Source organism: Chiloscyllium plagiosum, unplaced genomic scaffold (assembly GCF_037043375.1).
Source record: "Chiloscyllium plagiosum isolate Xiang-an unplaced genomic scaffold, Cpla_swu_hap1 HiC_scaffold_12, whole genome shotgun sequence".
Lineage (NCBI taxonomy): Eukaryota > Metazoa > Chordata > Chondrichthyes > Orectolobiformes > Hemiscylliidae > Chiloscyllium > Chiloscyllium plagiosum.
The window spans coordinates 97,811,086-97,825,920 of NW_028270150.1; the positions used below are offsets into that span (position 1 = coordinate 97,811,086).

The window sequence follows — 14,835 nt, forward strand, 5'->3', positions numbered from 1 at the left end:
CCCACGGTCACAGACATTGGAATCTGACATGTGCCAGTCTCACCACACACCATCCTGGCACATCTCCGAGCCACTCGTAGGGCACTGCCAAGGAGGCCACTCCTGTGGAATGACGGCTGGGAAACATAATAGTGGGAATCGGAGTTGGGAAGCTGGGGAATGATGATACTGAAGGGAGACAACTCACTATGTAAGGGGGAGGGGTTCAGTGAGAGTCACCAACACCCTGGATACAAGGAGGGACCAGTTCATTCCCAACCCTGGCATATCGACTGTCTGGATTGGAGTCCGTCAGAGAGATGTGAATTCTGAGAGGTTAACAGGGTGAGGGTGTGTGCTAGCAAGAAGGGCCATTTATCCTTTAGGGTTCCCCTGTGTGCAGAGGAGGAGGCTGGAACTCAGTGTCTGAGGGAAGCCTGCTCTTGCCTTCCATCCTGCTGTGACTCAGAAATGAAGATGGCTGCACCTGGACATGAGGCCAGCAGGGTAAGTGTTTGGATGTGCAGCCTCGGGTGGGGTATCTGCAAGTCCGTGCAATGGGAGGCCCCTTGAAAAGGCAAGGTGACTCGGCTGGAGTCTCTGGGCTGAGAGGTGGCAAATGGAGTTCAATGTGGAAAAGTGTGAGGTGATTCACTTTGGAAGGAGTTACAGGAGTGCAGAGTACTGGGCTAATATTAAGATGCTTGGTAGTGTAGACAACAGGGAGATCTCTTTGTCCATGTATGTAGATTCCTGAAAGTTATCTCCCATGTTGATAATGTTGTTAAGAAGACATACTGTCTGTTAGCCTTTATTAGCAGAGGGATTGAGATTCGCAGCTATGAGGTCATGCTGCAACTGTACAAAACTCTGGTGTGGCCGAACTTGGAGTATTGCGTGCACCTCTGTTCACCGCATAGTAGGAAGGATGTGGAAGCTTTGGAAAGTTCTCAGTGGAGATTTACTAGGATGTTGCCTGGTAGGGAGGGAAGGTCTTATAAGGAAAGGCTGATGGATTTGAGGCTGTTTTCGTTAGAGAGAAGAAGGTAGAGAGGTGACTTAATTGAGGCATATAAGGTAGTCAGAGGGTTAGATAGGGTGGACAGTGAAAACAGTTTTCCTTGGATGGTGTTTGCTAGCACGAGGGGAAATAGCTTCAAATTGAGGGATGATAGGACAGATGTCAGAGGTAGTTTCCTTACTCAGAGAGTAGTAGGAATATGGAACGGCCTCCCTGCAACAGTAGTAGGCTCTCCAAATTTAAGGGCATTTAATTGGTAATTGCATAGACATATGGATGAAAATGGAATAGGGTAGGTCAGATGGACTTCAGATTGGTTTCACACAATTTTGAGGGTCAAAAGGCCTGTATTGTGATGAAATGTTTGATGTTCTATGGTCTAAGGTCACCCCTCTCCAGAGTAAAAAGTCCCAGCCTCTCCAGCCTCTCGTCAAAACTCAAACCCTCCAGTCCTGGTAGCATCCCAGTATATCTTATCTGGATTATTTTCAGATTAATCTTATCCCTTTGATAGGAGGGTGACCAGAACTGCACATAGTAACTTCAACTGTGCAGCTGCAACAAGACATCCCAACTCTGATACTCAATGCTCTCCCCAATGAAAGCAAGCATTCTGAAAGACTTCATGAACCCGCCCACCCCCCCACCCCGCCGAGCTGTGACTCCAGTTTCAAGGAGCAATGAACATGTACCCCTAGATCTCCTTATTATGTCACTCCCTATGATCTGACCAATGATTGGGTAAGTCCTGCCCTGGTTTGACCCAGCAAACTCCAACACCTCGCATTTATCTAAACTAAACTCCATGTGCCATCAGTCAGCCCACAGACCCAATTGATTGAGATCTCACTGTATTGCCAGATAACCTTCTTCACTGTCCACTATATCACCAATCTTATGGAATCCATAAACCTATAATCACATCTCATAAATTCTTATCCAGCTTATATCAAGAAATGCTGAATAACAGCGTACCCAGCACCACTCCATGTGGCACACCGCTGTTCACAGGTCCCCAGTTTGAAGAACAACCCTCTAACACCACCCATTGTGTTCTACCTTCAAGTATCCACTTGGCTAGCTCTCTCTGGATTCTGTGAGATTTAACCTTACTCACCAAATTACCATGCAGTACCTTATCAAAGGCGTTTCTAAAATCCATGCACATAAAGTCTATCACTGTGCCCTGATCTACTTTCCGAGTCACCCCTTCAAAAAGCTTAATCAATTTTGTGAGACATGATTTCCCACACACAAAGCCATGCTGACTATCCCAAATGAATCTTTGCCTCTCCAAATGCCTCTCGATCCTATCTCTCAGAATTCCACGTTAGATGTTATGCTCACTGGTCTGTATTTCTCAGGCATTTCTCTTCAGTTTTTCTTAAATACTGGCACAATATTAGCCACTATTCAATCCTTGGTCCATTCACCTGTGGCTGTCGATGATACAGGAATCTCCTCCATGACTCCCCCAAAATCCTGGGATACACTTCAATGGGTCCCCTGGATTCATCTACCTTAATGTATCTTTTGATTTCCAGCATCTCCTCTTCTGGAATGTGGATTCTGTTCAAGGCATCGCTATTTATTTCCCCAAGTTCCCTAACATCTCTGCATTCTCAATGGAGAATACTGACAAGACATATTCATTTAAGTATCTCACCCATCTCTTGTAGCTCATCACATCGATGAACTTGTTCACCTTTAAGCGATCCTATTCTGTCTCTCGTTACTCTTTTGTCCATCATGTATTTTTTGAATCTCTTTGGCTTCTCCTTTACCTTCTCTGCCAAAGCCATCTTGTGTCCCGTTTGAGCCCTCCTGATTTATTTCTTAAGTGCATTCCAATTCCCCCTATACTCCTCAAGAAATTCACTACATCCCAGCTGCCTGGGCATATCAGTCTTCTCCTTATTTTTCTTGATCAAGGCCTCAATAGCTCGAGTCATTCAGGCCCCTCTACTCTTGCCAACCTTCCTCGTCACTCTTCTATACTGGCCATGAACTCTTTATTATCTCAGTTCGGAAACTCTCCCAATTTTCCAAACTTCATTTGACCTGTAAACAGCCTTCCCCAAACTCTTTTGAAAGCTCTGATCAAATACTATCAAAACTGGCCTTGCCCCAATTTAGAAGTTAACTCATGGACCAGACCTACACTTTCCTTAGTTACTCTAAAACTTATGGAATTGTGGTCATTGGTTTCAAAGTGCTTCCCTATGAACACTTCCGTCACTCGCCCTGCCTTATTTCCAAAGAGGAGGTCATGTTTTGCCCCTTCTCTGGTCAGGCCACCTAATACTGCATGGGAAATTCTTCCTGAACACTCCTGACAAATTTCTCTCCATCCAAGCCCTTAAAGCTGTGGCAGTCCCAGTCGATGGTAGGAAACTTAATATCCTCTGCTGTTCCAACCCAGTTGTTGCTTCAGCTCCTCTATCTCCCGCTGACTACTGGGGGGCCGAGAGTACGATGCTACCAAAGTGAACTCCCCCTTTTTACTTCTCAGTTCTCCCCATATAGACTCAGTGGCAAACCCTGAAGAGTGTCCTCTCTCTGAGTCCTGCCACGATGTTCTCCCTCATCAAAAACACAACACCCCATCCTCTCTTGCCTTCCCTTTTATCCTTCCTCATGCATTTACACACTGGAACATTGAGCTGCCAGTCCTGCACAAGAAAGAAAAACATAACCCCACATTGATGGAGTGTGATTGAGTTTGTCGTCTTATTAATGACATAAATGTTGCCTTCTTAGGGAAAAGAGTTAGAGTTGAAATATTTAGAGTAGGGTCAGTAACTTCCTTCCCAGATGACAGGATGTGACTAGAATGAGCTCTAGTGCCGCCGTAAGAGAGAGGGGCCATGTTTATCGGACCATCCAAGGTCAAGTAGGTCAGAAACTGCTCGCAACTCAATGGCGAAAGAATTCCAGCACTACGTCTAACCAAATAACTTTATTGGAAATGATAGTACAACTTTTAGAACAATTAATAAGAAATAATATCCTTTTGTTTGTCAAGTAATCAGGTTAATAAACTGTATAACAGAATTTAAAAGGTGCTTAAGTGATAGGCAGTTATAACATGGAGAGAGAGAAACTGCTCAACACGTATTAGCGAAGGAATTCTAGCAACAGATGAGAACATACAACTTCACATCTAACTGAATGTATACTAGAACTAATATTATGAATCTTACAGCAATTAGTAGGAACTAACAAATCTTTGTATCTCCGATGATGAAGCCAAGGGAAATACAAGATGAGGAACAGAACTTAATAGGGATGTCAATGACTACAATGAATAACAGAACTCGAGGCGCCCTTTGAGATATGCAAGTCTGGGACATGTCTGAGAAAGACTATAACCGTTAACTTTGGAATGAAGATCAATGGGGTATGTTGTGAGAACCCAAAGCCCGATGAAAACGATGTCCGGTAAATATCTTGAGATCTTGTGAACCTAAGGCTGTCCATTGAGATGTCCATCATTGATCAGGTGTTTCACATGATTGGAAGTATAGATTAAGGGAGAAGGAACACTGACATCAACGTTGCTTGTAATTATTGCAACATGAAAAGTATGAAAATGTTGTATCACACTGGGGAAGCCGGAGTATCATTGACATTGCCTCCAAACTGAGCTGGGCAAATGGGTGACTGGCCCACATGAAAGCAAGGTTTGGAGCAGTCTTTGGCTGATCCTCTTTGGCATCGCTTCCCAACAGGATACGACCACATGCAACCCAGTGTCAGCCTGTCATGATCCCCATTAGCAGCTATCCACTCTCCCAGACTGACTTTTACACAGACCTTTGATTGCTTTCTCTCTCTCTCTCTCTCTCTCTCTTTCTCTCTCTCTCCCTCCATGGGCCCTATCACAGCTCCCTACCCAGCCCACCTTCAGCATAAATATTAACCTTTTGTCATCAGCAATCAGTTTTTAAGAATGGTCATTCACCCAAAACGATGATTCTGTTTTCACCCCACAGATGCAGCCAGACCTGCTGAGTTTTTTCCAGCCATTTCTGCTTTTGTTTCTGATTTCCAGCATCTGCAGTGCTTATCTTTTTTTTAATTGAACACCATCCCATAAAACAGATACATTGATGTTAAGTTAGAAGTTTGGTGGGACATTAGTGGGACTTAACATTGCACATACGCACACAGATAGACTTGAGGAGCCAAATAGTCTATATTTGCTCCAATTTCATATGTTTATATGTAAGTTAGGATTGTCAGTTGGGCTCACAGTGTAGGATACTTGTGCATACTGGAAGATACAAAGTTGAATACACAGAAACCTGTTCTTTGCAGATGAAAAGAGTAGAAACATTCATTAACTCTGTTCGAATTCAGCAAAAAGCACACAGCCATTCCCAGTCTCTTTATTTATAGAGCAATGCTGTAATTAATCAGAGTCAAACTACTTGGTTTAAAATTTAAACAAACCCTGGGGGTCAACTATCAATCATCAGTGATTGGTGCATTTTGACAGCAATGTCTCCATTAGAGTCTACTTGCCAAGCAATCAGCACTCTTCCCTTGTAGAGTATAAATGTTCCTGTTCAACTGTATTCTTGCAAATTATCCTAATGTGTGTAAAACATAAGCTCTGACAAAATGTCTTTTCCAGCAATGCTCAAGTTCTGTAATATCAAATGACTATCAAATAATATTTCACCAAGTACTTGCTCTTATTTTATCAGGTATTATTTGTGGTACACGAAGTTTAAAACATGGAGCTGAATATCACTATGATGCCTTATATCAGTTTTTATCTGTGTCAATTCTTCAAGAATGTTTACACAGACATTCATTCACACAATGTGGGTATCATCGGGAAAGTCAGCATTTGCTGCTGATGCTGAATTGCCTCTGAGAAGGAAGGAGCGAGTTCAGATGGGGTCACATCAGTGACTGTCATCCCTGTCTTTTAAATGTTACACAGAGTGAGCAGTTTAAATGTTCTTTGTTGTGAGCATGTTAAACAATATTTGCTGCAATGATTTCAGTAACATTTGCTGTCGCCATTTTATATCATAATTTTGCTTTTTGTTATGCACTGTAATCACGTAAAGTTTCATCCGTGTTGACAATTATAGAGATATTTGCTGGATTATTTTAAGTGCAGTTCAGGATCTTTGCACAGGGATATCTGCTCCTGAGTGTGGGACGTTATATTGATTGTGTACAGGATGTTGGTGAGGTCCCTTCTGGAGGGCTGTGTGCAGTTCCTGTTGCCTTGTTGCAGGAAGGATATTGTTAAACTGGAGAGGGTTCAGTAATGATTTACCAGGGTGTTGCCGGGAATGGAGTGTTTGAGATATCAAAGTAGACTGGAGAGACGGAGACCTTTCTTCACTGGAGCACAGGAGGTTGATGCGTGACGTTATTGAGGTTTATAAAATCATGAGGGACGTAGACAAGGTGAATGACAATGGACTTTTCTTGGGGGGAGATCAAAATTAGGGGGCATACTTTTAAGGTGTGAGGAGAAAGATTTCAAAAGGACATGAGGGGTAATTTGTTTACACAGAGTGCGGTTCATGTGTGGAATGAACTGCCAGAGACAGTGGTGGGTGGAGGTACAGTTACAAGGGTTAAAAGACATTCCGATATGTACATGAATATGAAAGGTTTGGAGGGATATGAGCCAAGTGCGGGCAGGTGGGAATAGTTTAGCTTGGGAAGATGGTTGGCGTGGATGAGTTAGACTGAAGGGTCTGTTTCCATTTTATCTGACTCTTATTCAACATAAGGAGTGATGCCCAGTGTCTATAGGAGCCAACGTTTGTCATTTACCCAGGGAAAGCATTGTGTTTGTCTCACTGATTCAGGAAGGTCTGATCGATTGTACTGTGTCTGTTTCAGGGATCATGGGGAGTGTTGACTGAACCTACTCTGTGTGTCTCACAGACATCAGGGAGAGCAAACTGACCTCACTGTGTCTTTATCACGGACCCAAGGGGCCTGGAGTGTTCAATTGTGATCCCAGAATACATCAATCCATTGCATCGTTTCATAAATATTACTAATTGAGCAAAAGGCTGTTTTATCATGTTCTTCAGCTGTTCTCTGAACTTAGTCTGGGTCACGGAATATATACACGTGTTTGTGCAGCAACTCAGGAGCTGAAGAATGAATCCTATATCTCGTACAAAGTAATGTAAAATTACAGCCTTATAACCCAACCGATACAATCGTCTCCATGAAGAATACACCACAAACATTGACCATAACAGGATGAAATTCCCTGAGATAACAAACATTAAAATGATGGATTTCCTTCGGCTCTCCAAGTGTCGGTCCTTGGAATGCTGTCCCCTGCTGTCAGACTGGAGTCTCCTGCGGGCTCTGCTGGCCACTAAAATGTACCTCCCAGTGAGAGCATTGAGCAGCAGAACCAGAACAAATGGGAGTGCTGGGGTCAGAATGTAGTGAATAAGCTCAATCGATCCCCAGACTCGCGATAACATAACATACCTTTTAGCCAAACAAAACCAGGGCTGGTTCCTCAGCTTATACCAAGGTGTTAACATAAAATACCAGGAAATGTTCTTTAAACAGCTGAGCACAGTTATTGTTCCCAGAACCACGGCTGCTGTTTTCTCAGTGCAATAGTTGTCTTTCATCTTTTGACAACAAATGGCCACAAATCGATCAAAGGTGAAAGCGACAGTGAACCAGACAGAGCAGTCCATAGCTGCAAAAACCAGGACGGCGTGGATGTTACACACAGGGATGGTCTGCAGAAATGTAAATTCATTTCTATAAATAATTGGAATGTGCCTCAATATCAGATCATAATGATAAGCAATACATCCACTGCTGCCATGGCCACCAGGTAGCGAGTGACACATTTAGAAAGATCACACTTTCTCTGTGACAGAATCACTATTGTCACTGTGTTAACTATGAGAAAGGAAAATAAACAAGAACACGTTATGTTAAGCCAAGCGTAAAGTTACACCTTATTATAGATACAGTTAATAAGTTACAGAGCGTATTGAGATTTTCAAATGTGTTATTGTATCCAGTAATGACATCATAATGGGACATAAAGAAACAGTGGATTCATCGAACATATATTTTGTGCCTGTCTTTCAAATAACATTCTAGAAATGAGTATGAATAACAAGTTGAAAGGAAGGGATGAATTAGACACAATTACATGATGAAATGTTGCTCAGGAAATTCTTAGAATCAATGGCTGACATGTCCCTGGTTCAGATGAAATGCATCCAACACTTGTCAAAAGAATGCTGGATGAGATAGCAGTTGTGCTGTTTATCATGTTCCGAGAGTAACCAGAAGTGGGTGAGAATGGAGAGCAGCTGCTCCATCAATCACAGGCTATGTATGGCCATCCGTGCTGCTGATAGGTTTACTGATGTGCCTATCAATGATGAATGCAAGAGTGAAACAAGAGGGTTACCTCAGATTACAACAGGATCTGGATGAGATGGGCCAATGGGCTGAGAAGTGGCAGATGGAGTTTAGTTCAGATAAATGTGAGGTGCTGCATTTTGGGAAAGCAAATCTGGCTGGATATATACACTTAATGGTAAGGTCCTAGGGAGTGTTGCTGAACAAAGAGACCTTGGAGTGCAGGTTCATAGCTCCTTGAAAATGGAGTCGCAGGTAGATAGGATAGTGAAGAAGGCGTTTGGTATGCTTTCCTTTATTGGTCAGAGTATTGAGTACAGGAGTTGGAAGGTCATGTTGCGGCTGTACAAGACATCGGTTAGGCCACTGTTGGAATATTGCGTGCAATCCTAGTCTCCTTCCTATCGGAAAGATGTTGTGAAACTTGAAAGAGTTCAGAGAAGATTTACAAAGATGTTGCCAGGGTTGGAGGATTTGAGCTATAGGGAGAGGCTGAACAGGCTGGGGCTGTTTTCCCTGGAGCATCGTAGGCTGAGGGGTGACCTTATAGAGGTTTACAAAATTATGAGGGGCATGGATAGGATAAATAGACAAAGTCTTTTCCCTGGGGTCGGGGAGTCCAGAAGTAGAGGGCATAGGTTTAGGGTGAGAGGGGAAAGATATAAAAAAGACCTAAGGGGCAACTTTTTCACCCGGAGGGTGGTACGTGTATGGAATGAGCTGCCAGAGGATGTGGTGGAGGCTGGTACAATTGCAACATTTAAGAGGCATTTGGATGGGTCTCTGAATAGGAAGGGTTTGGAGGGATATGGGCCGGGTGCTGTCAGGTGGGACTAGATTGGGTTGGGATATCTGGTCGGCATGGATGGGTTGGAACGAATGGTCTGTTTCCATGCTGTACATCTCTATGACTCTATCACTCTATTGAAGGCGGGGGAAGCATGCAGCAAGGTAAGTGTAAACAGGAAGGTTCTCTGTGAGGGAAGGTGGCCTGTGGGCTAGTAACAGGTGGATGGAGGAAAGATCTGGTAGGGAGAGCCAGAGGGAGGAGCCAAGCCTGTCATTGCAGACAGGTCAAGGGGTGGTGTAAAGGCAAGAAGGAAACTGCAAGGAACCTGGGAGGAGACAATGAGGCCTTGAGGGGATTGGGATGTTATGGGGAGGCTACAATGGGTCTCAGGGGACAATGGGAACCCAGTGGGAGAGGGAACATGGAGAGGTCACATGATAACAGGTTAGACAGGAAGGAGGGGGGTGGAAGCAAGAGATTGACACTGCAAGACAGTGGGAGGGAGAGAGAGAGAGAGAGACAGAGAGATAGAGAGAGAGCAAGATTGGAAAGAGAGAGAGAGGAAGAGAATAAAAACTTCAAGGGGGTGGTCGAGAGAGAGAGGTTGCAAGTGAAGTGGGAGACAGGGGACTTTGCAAACAACAGAGATTGGATTCAGATCTGTTAACAAAAGAAACCGCCACGAACTAGGAATGAGGGTAAGACAAAGTCACTGAGCTGATGAATTGCTTGCAAGTAGACTGTATTTCTAGCTTTAGTCCCTGAGCGTATGTGGCCTTCTCTTTGGGAGAATTTCAGTAGATTATATTGTCATGTAGATGGAGCCAATTGTTATATTTAAATCAGAAATTGACATCTGATATTTTTATTTGATTGAATAATAAATAAACAAATAAATATTTATGTTCTCACATCTCAGTAAAAGTAGGTAGCAACAAATTGGTTTAAAAACTGTTCCAACTTTGTGACTATGTGTGGAAACACATGAACGGTCACTCCTTCAGTCTGCAGGAAGCATGTTTATTGTTGTAGCTTTTTGTGTCCCGTGAATTATGTGTCACTTATTTTGGGAAAAAACATTTTGCAAACTTATGCCTTTTGTTTAGTGTCAATTTGACTACAGCATCCATCCAGGAAATGAATGTTTTCCCGAAATATTGTGGCTTTATTGTGGGTTAACACTGTGGTTATTGATAATATTAATAAGTTTCCTGAGATCTGTTTATGAATGAAAATATCCATGAAGACAAACACAGAAGGTAATGCCACACGGTGACTGCATCAATTAATAAAGGAGTTAGCGAGAATGGAAGGGCAGCCCTGAAAACCAAAAGGGAACACTCAGGAGGAGCTGAAAAACAGAAATATTTTGTGCTTTGAGACACCCATCTCTCTGATATGGATCAAATTAACTATACAGCTCTTGAAGGTCTTTTTCATTCAAAGCAGAAACACTGCCCTCAGACACACTGTTTTCTCAATTTAAAAGCAACTTTTCCACAACTTGACTAAAAGACACTTTGCAGCATTCCCACTCAGAGAGCAGAAGTGAAATGGCACATTCTGTGAGACATCATCATCTATAAAACCACACCCTGAACAGACAAGGAGCAACACTGGAACATCACAGACAGGTTTGAGGCTAACATTACTGTGATAGAGCCTGTCATTGAAGGCAAAAGTTCCACTCTCATCGATTACAAGAGAGATCTGAGTGAGAATTCAGAAAGAACCATTTGAAGTACAGTCCAAGAGAATGCTGAGCAACGATCCAATAATAACATTCCTAACTCTGCAGGAATATCCACAGCTACTTCGTCACAGGGAAATGTATGGATGAAGGGATGGGAAAGGGGAAAGATGCATGAGGAAAAGAAACAGCTCGACCTGAAACAAAGACAGGAGAGATCATCACCCTCTGTAACAAATAGTTGGAGAGATGGGGAGATCCTCGCCTTGAGCTATAACGCAGGGAGAACATTGTCACTGAGGAAGCTCTAGACACCATTAAAAAGCCTCCCTGTTACCTCAGAGCTGGGAATCAAACCAACAGTGGAGGGCTTTAGCAAAGCTATTGACACACACTCATGGACAAAGCTCCAGTCACTTTTCCCAGTCCTCATCAAGCACAGAAACCCCCACTCCTGCAGCTTCTGCACTAACCTCTCTGTTTCTTCTGGAGGAGGGTGCATTTCCACAGGGAGTGTGTGATGCAAGGATTGTGACCCTGTACATGAACAAGAGCAACTGCAGAGATTGCCATAACTGTCGAGGTGTCTCCCTGCTAAGCCTCCCTGCATTGGAAAAGGATTTCCCCATGTGGCCTTGTCAGGCTGCAGACACTGGCTTAAGGCATCTGCCCCCAATTCCCAACGTGGTTTCAGAACAGCAAGCTCGACAATCTCGGTTCCCTTTCAGTCTCGCAGCTGCAAGAGAAATACATCAACAAAGGGGACCAAAAGGACAGGGCAGGGAGACTATATCTGCACCTGAAGAGAGAATAATTACTCAGATACAGGGTTTGTTACAGGAAGTTTGTGTTTGATAACCTTTTGAGGTGGTAACCTGGCGTGTTGATGAGGGCAGTGCATTTGATGTGGTCTACATGGACTTCAGCAAGGCTTTTGGTAAAGGTCCTCACGCAGATTGGTCAGACAGTAAGAGCCAATGGGATCCCAGGTAAAGTGACCTGCTGGATGTAAAACTGGCTGAGAGGCAGGAGGGAGAGGGGAATGGTTAAGGAATGTTTCTGTGACACAAAGTCTGATTTCAGTGGGGTTTCACAGAGCACAGTGCTGGGAGCTTGCTGTCTGTTTTGTAGATGAATGATTTAGACTTAAATTCAGGGGAGTATGATAAAGAGGTTCACACATGGCATGAAACTCGGAAGGCTGGTAAAAAGTGAGGAGGGTATCTGTAACCTGCAGGAGGATATCAATGGACTGGGCAGTTGGGCAGAGCAGGGACAACAGGAACTCAACCTGGAAATGTTTCCAAAGTTAAAAATCACACAACACCAGGTTATAATCCAACAGGTTTCCTTGGACGTACTAGCTTTCGAAGCGCTGCTCCTTCATCAGGTGGTTATGGAGCAGGACTATAAGATGCAGAAATTTTTGCAAAAGATTTCAGTGTCATGGGGCTCAAATATCTTAATCAATCTCAGATTAAGTCTTTCATTTTTTTAGAATGGGTTTCCTAACTTCACTTCATTATTAGGTAAATCACAAACTCCTTTTAAGTCACATTCTCAAGATAAATTCAGATTCTCCAACAAAAGGTGTCATCTCAGCTCAGACAATGCATTAAAGGTGTGAGGTTAAAGTCTGTCTGACTGGTTGTAATTCTAAAGTGAGATTTACAGCATCTTACATGGATTGATTATAGGTTATGCATTTTTTGAGCAAAATAAAATATAATTCTGCAATACAGATTCTCTCCATAAACTGAAAGGTGTGCTTGCAGGAAAGGCAGAGTGAGTGTGTGCATGTCAGTGTAGGAAACCCATTCTAAAAGATGAAAGTTGGGGAATAGGAAATGACAAGAATTGTAATAAAGTTACATCATGATTCACAGAATTACCACCCAGACAGAGACACTTACTAGGAATACCAACAGCAGCGAGAGTCGGATAGTAAATGTGTTGAATAATCCAAAGTATGTATCGGATCCGACGTTTCAAATACATTTGGTGATAATTTGCAGAAAAATAGTCAATTGTCCCAGAGAGACTCCTGCCCATTGTGGTAACATTGCAGTCTGCTCTCCTCAGATTCTGATCTGTCATCTCTCCCCGTTTCGAGGAACGTTGCAGCTGAGACTCATTTATTAATAGAAGGAGGAATCCACCCAGAGACTCAGTTAGGGCCCACAGAGATTGACATTAATTACAGTCACTGAACAAACAGGGTCATTGAACTCCTGTCAATCCAGTGCCTTTGTCCCAGACTTTGTAAATGTAAATTCTGGATAGAATGTGTGAGGGTTGCTGAGTAAAGGAACAATGATAAAATGGGAGTGGGCCAAGAGGCACAGAAATTTGCAAATAGTGCAGCCTGATGATCCAAGATAAATTGTGGCTTTGTTATTTAGGGACATAGAGTCATAGAGATGTACAGTATGGAAACAGACTCTTCAGTCCAATCCGTCCATGCTGACCAGATATCCCAACCTAATCTAGTCCCACCTGCCAGCACCCAGCCCATATCCCTCCAAACCCTTCCTATTCATATACTTATCCAGATGCCTCTTAAATGTTGCAATTGTACCAGCCTCCACCACATCCTCTGCCAGCTTATTCCAAACACGTATCACCCTCTGCGTGAAAAAGTTGCCCCTTAGGTCTCTTTTATACCTTTCCCCTCTCACCCTAAACCTATGCCCTCTAGTTCTGGACTCCACGACTCCAGGGAAAAGACTTTGCCTATTTATCCTATCCATGCCCCTCACAATTTTGTAAACCTATATAAGGTCACCCCTCAGCCTCTGGCGCTCCAGGGAAAACAGCCCCAGCCTGTTCCATAACATCTTTCTGATAGGAAGGAGACCAGAATTGAACGCAATATTCCAACAGTGGCCTAACCAATGTCCTGTACAGCCGCAACAATGTGTGAGGGTTGCTGAGTAAAGGAGCGATGAAAAAATGGGAGTGGGCCAAGAGGCATGGAAGTTTGCAAATAGTGCAGCCTGATGATCCAAGATAAATTGTGGCTTTGTTCTTTGAAGAAGAATTTAACAAATGACAGGTATTAAAGACTTGATGGAGTTCTTAGATAAAGTAACTGGAATTAGCTGAGTTTCACATATTTCATGTTACATATGTAGACTTTCAAAAGGAGAGATGCTATTTAATTGACTTATTTAGGAAAATGTAAACATGCGATTGAAGGTGGAATGCCATTGGCTGAGGGACATACCTCAGAGAGAAATGCTGTGCACGTAATGATTAGCTGCAGGGAGAGGGCTCTTCTGGTGCAGTGATCTTATCCCAGGCAAGAGATCCTGGGTTCAAATCCCGACTGTTCCAGAGATGAGTAATAACATCCCTGAGACAGGTTGATGAGAAGGTAGACAGACTGCAGGAAGATACATTATTCTTCTTCCCTCATGGCTAGTGTTAGGAACACTGATCTTTGTAATACATGCATAAATGACATAGACAAATATGTTACATAGGAAGGAGAAGATTTCAAGGTTAGACAGAAAGACAGTGAACGGTGAGGAGGATAGGATCAGACATCAGAAGTTCAGTTAAAACAAAATATTGCTGATGCTGCAAAACTGAAACAAACACAGAATGCTGCAGAGACTCAGCAGATCAAGCAGCATCCTTGTAGAGGGAAACAGAGATAATGCTTCAACTCAGAGCTGAAAGGGGCGTGAAAATGGGTTATTTTACTGTTTTGACAGAGGGAGAAGATGGGGGAGATATTGCTGAGACCCCATGTAAAAGACAAGACCATTATTAATGGTGTTGAATGAGGAAAAGAAAAGGTGTAAAATGCATAGAAATTAAAGTGTGAAAATAAGTGGGTGGTTCCACTCTACTCAGAGCAACACAAATAAGACACAAACAAGAAAGCTGTGTGCCTAATGCAGCTGAGAATGTAAGAAAATGTAAGAGATTGCAGGAATTAAAGAAAAATGCAGAAGA

The 14,835-nt window shown here is 43.0% G+C and overlaps 1 pseudogene; it reads right to left on the bottom strand.

Annotated features, from left to right (window-relative positions):
* Nucleotides 1-6,945: 6,945 nt before the first annotated feature.
* On the bottom strand, nucleotides 6,946-12,969 carry LOC148148628 (putative G protein-coupled receptor 139; annotated as a pseudogene).
* Nucleotides 12,970-14,835: the final 1,866 nt, after the last annotated feature.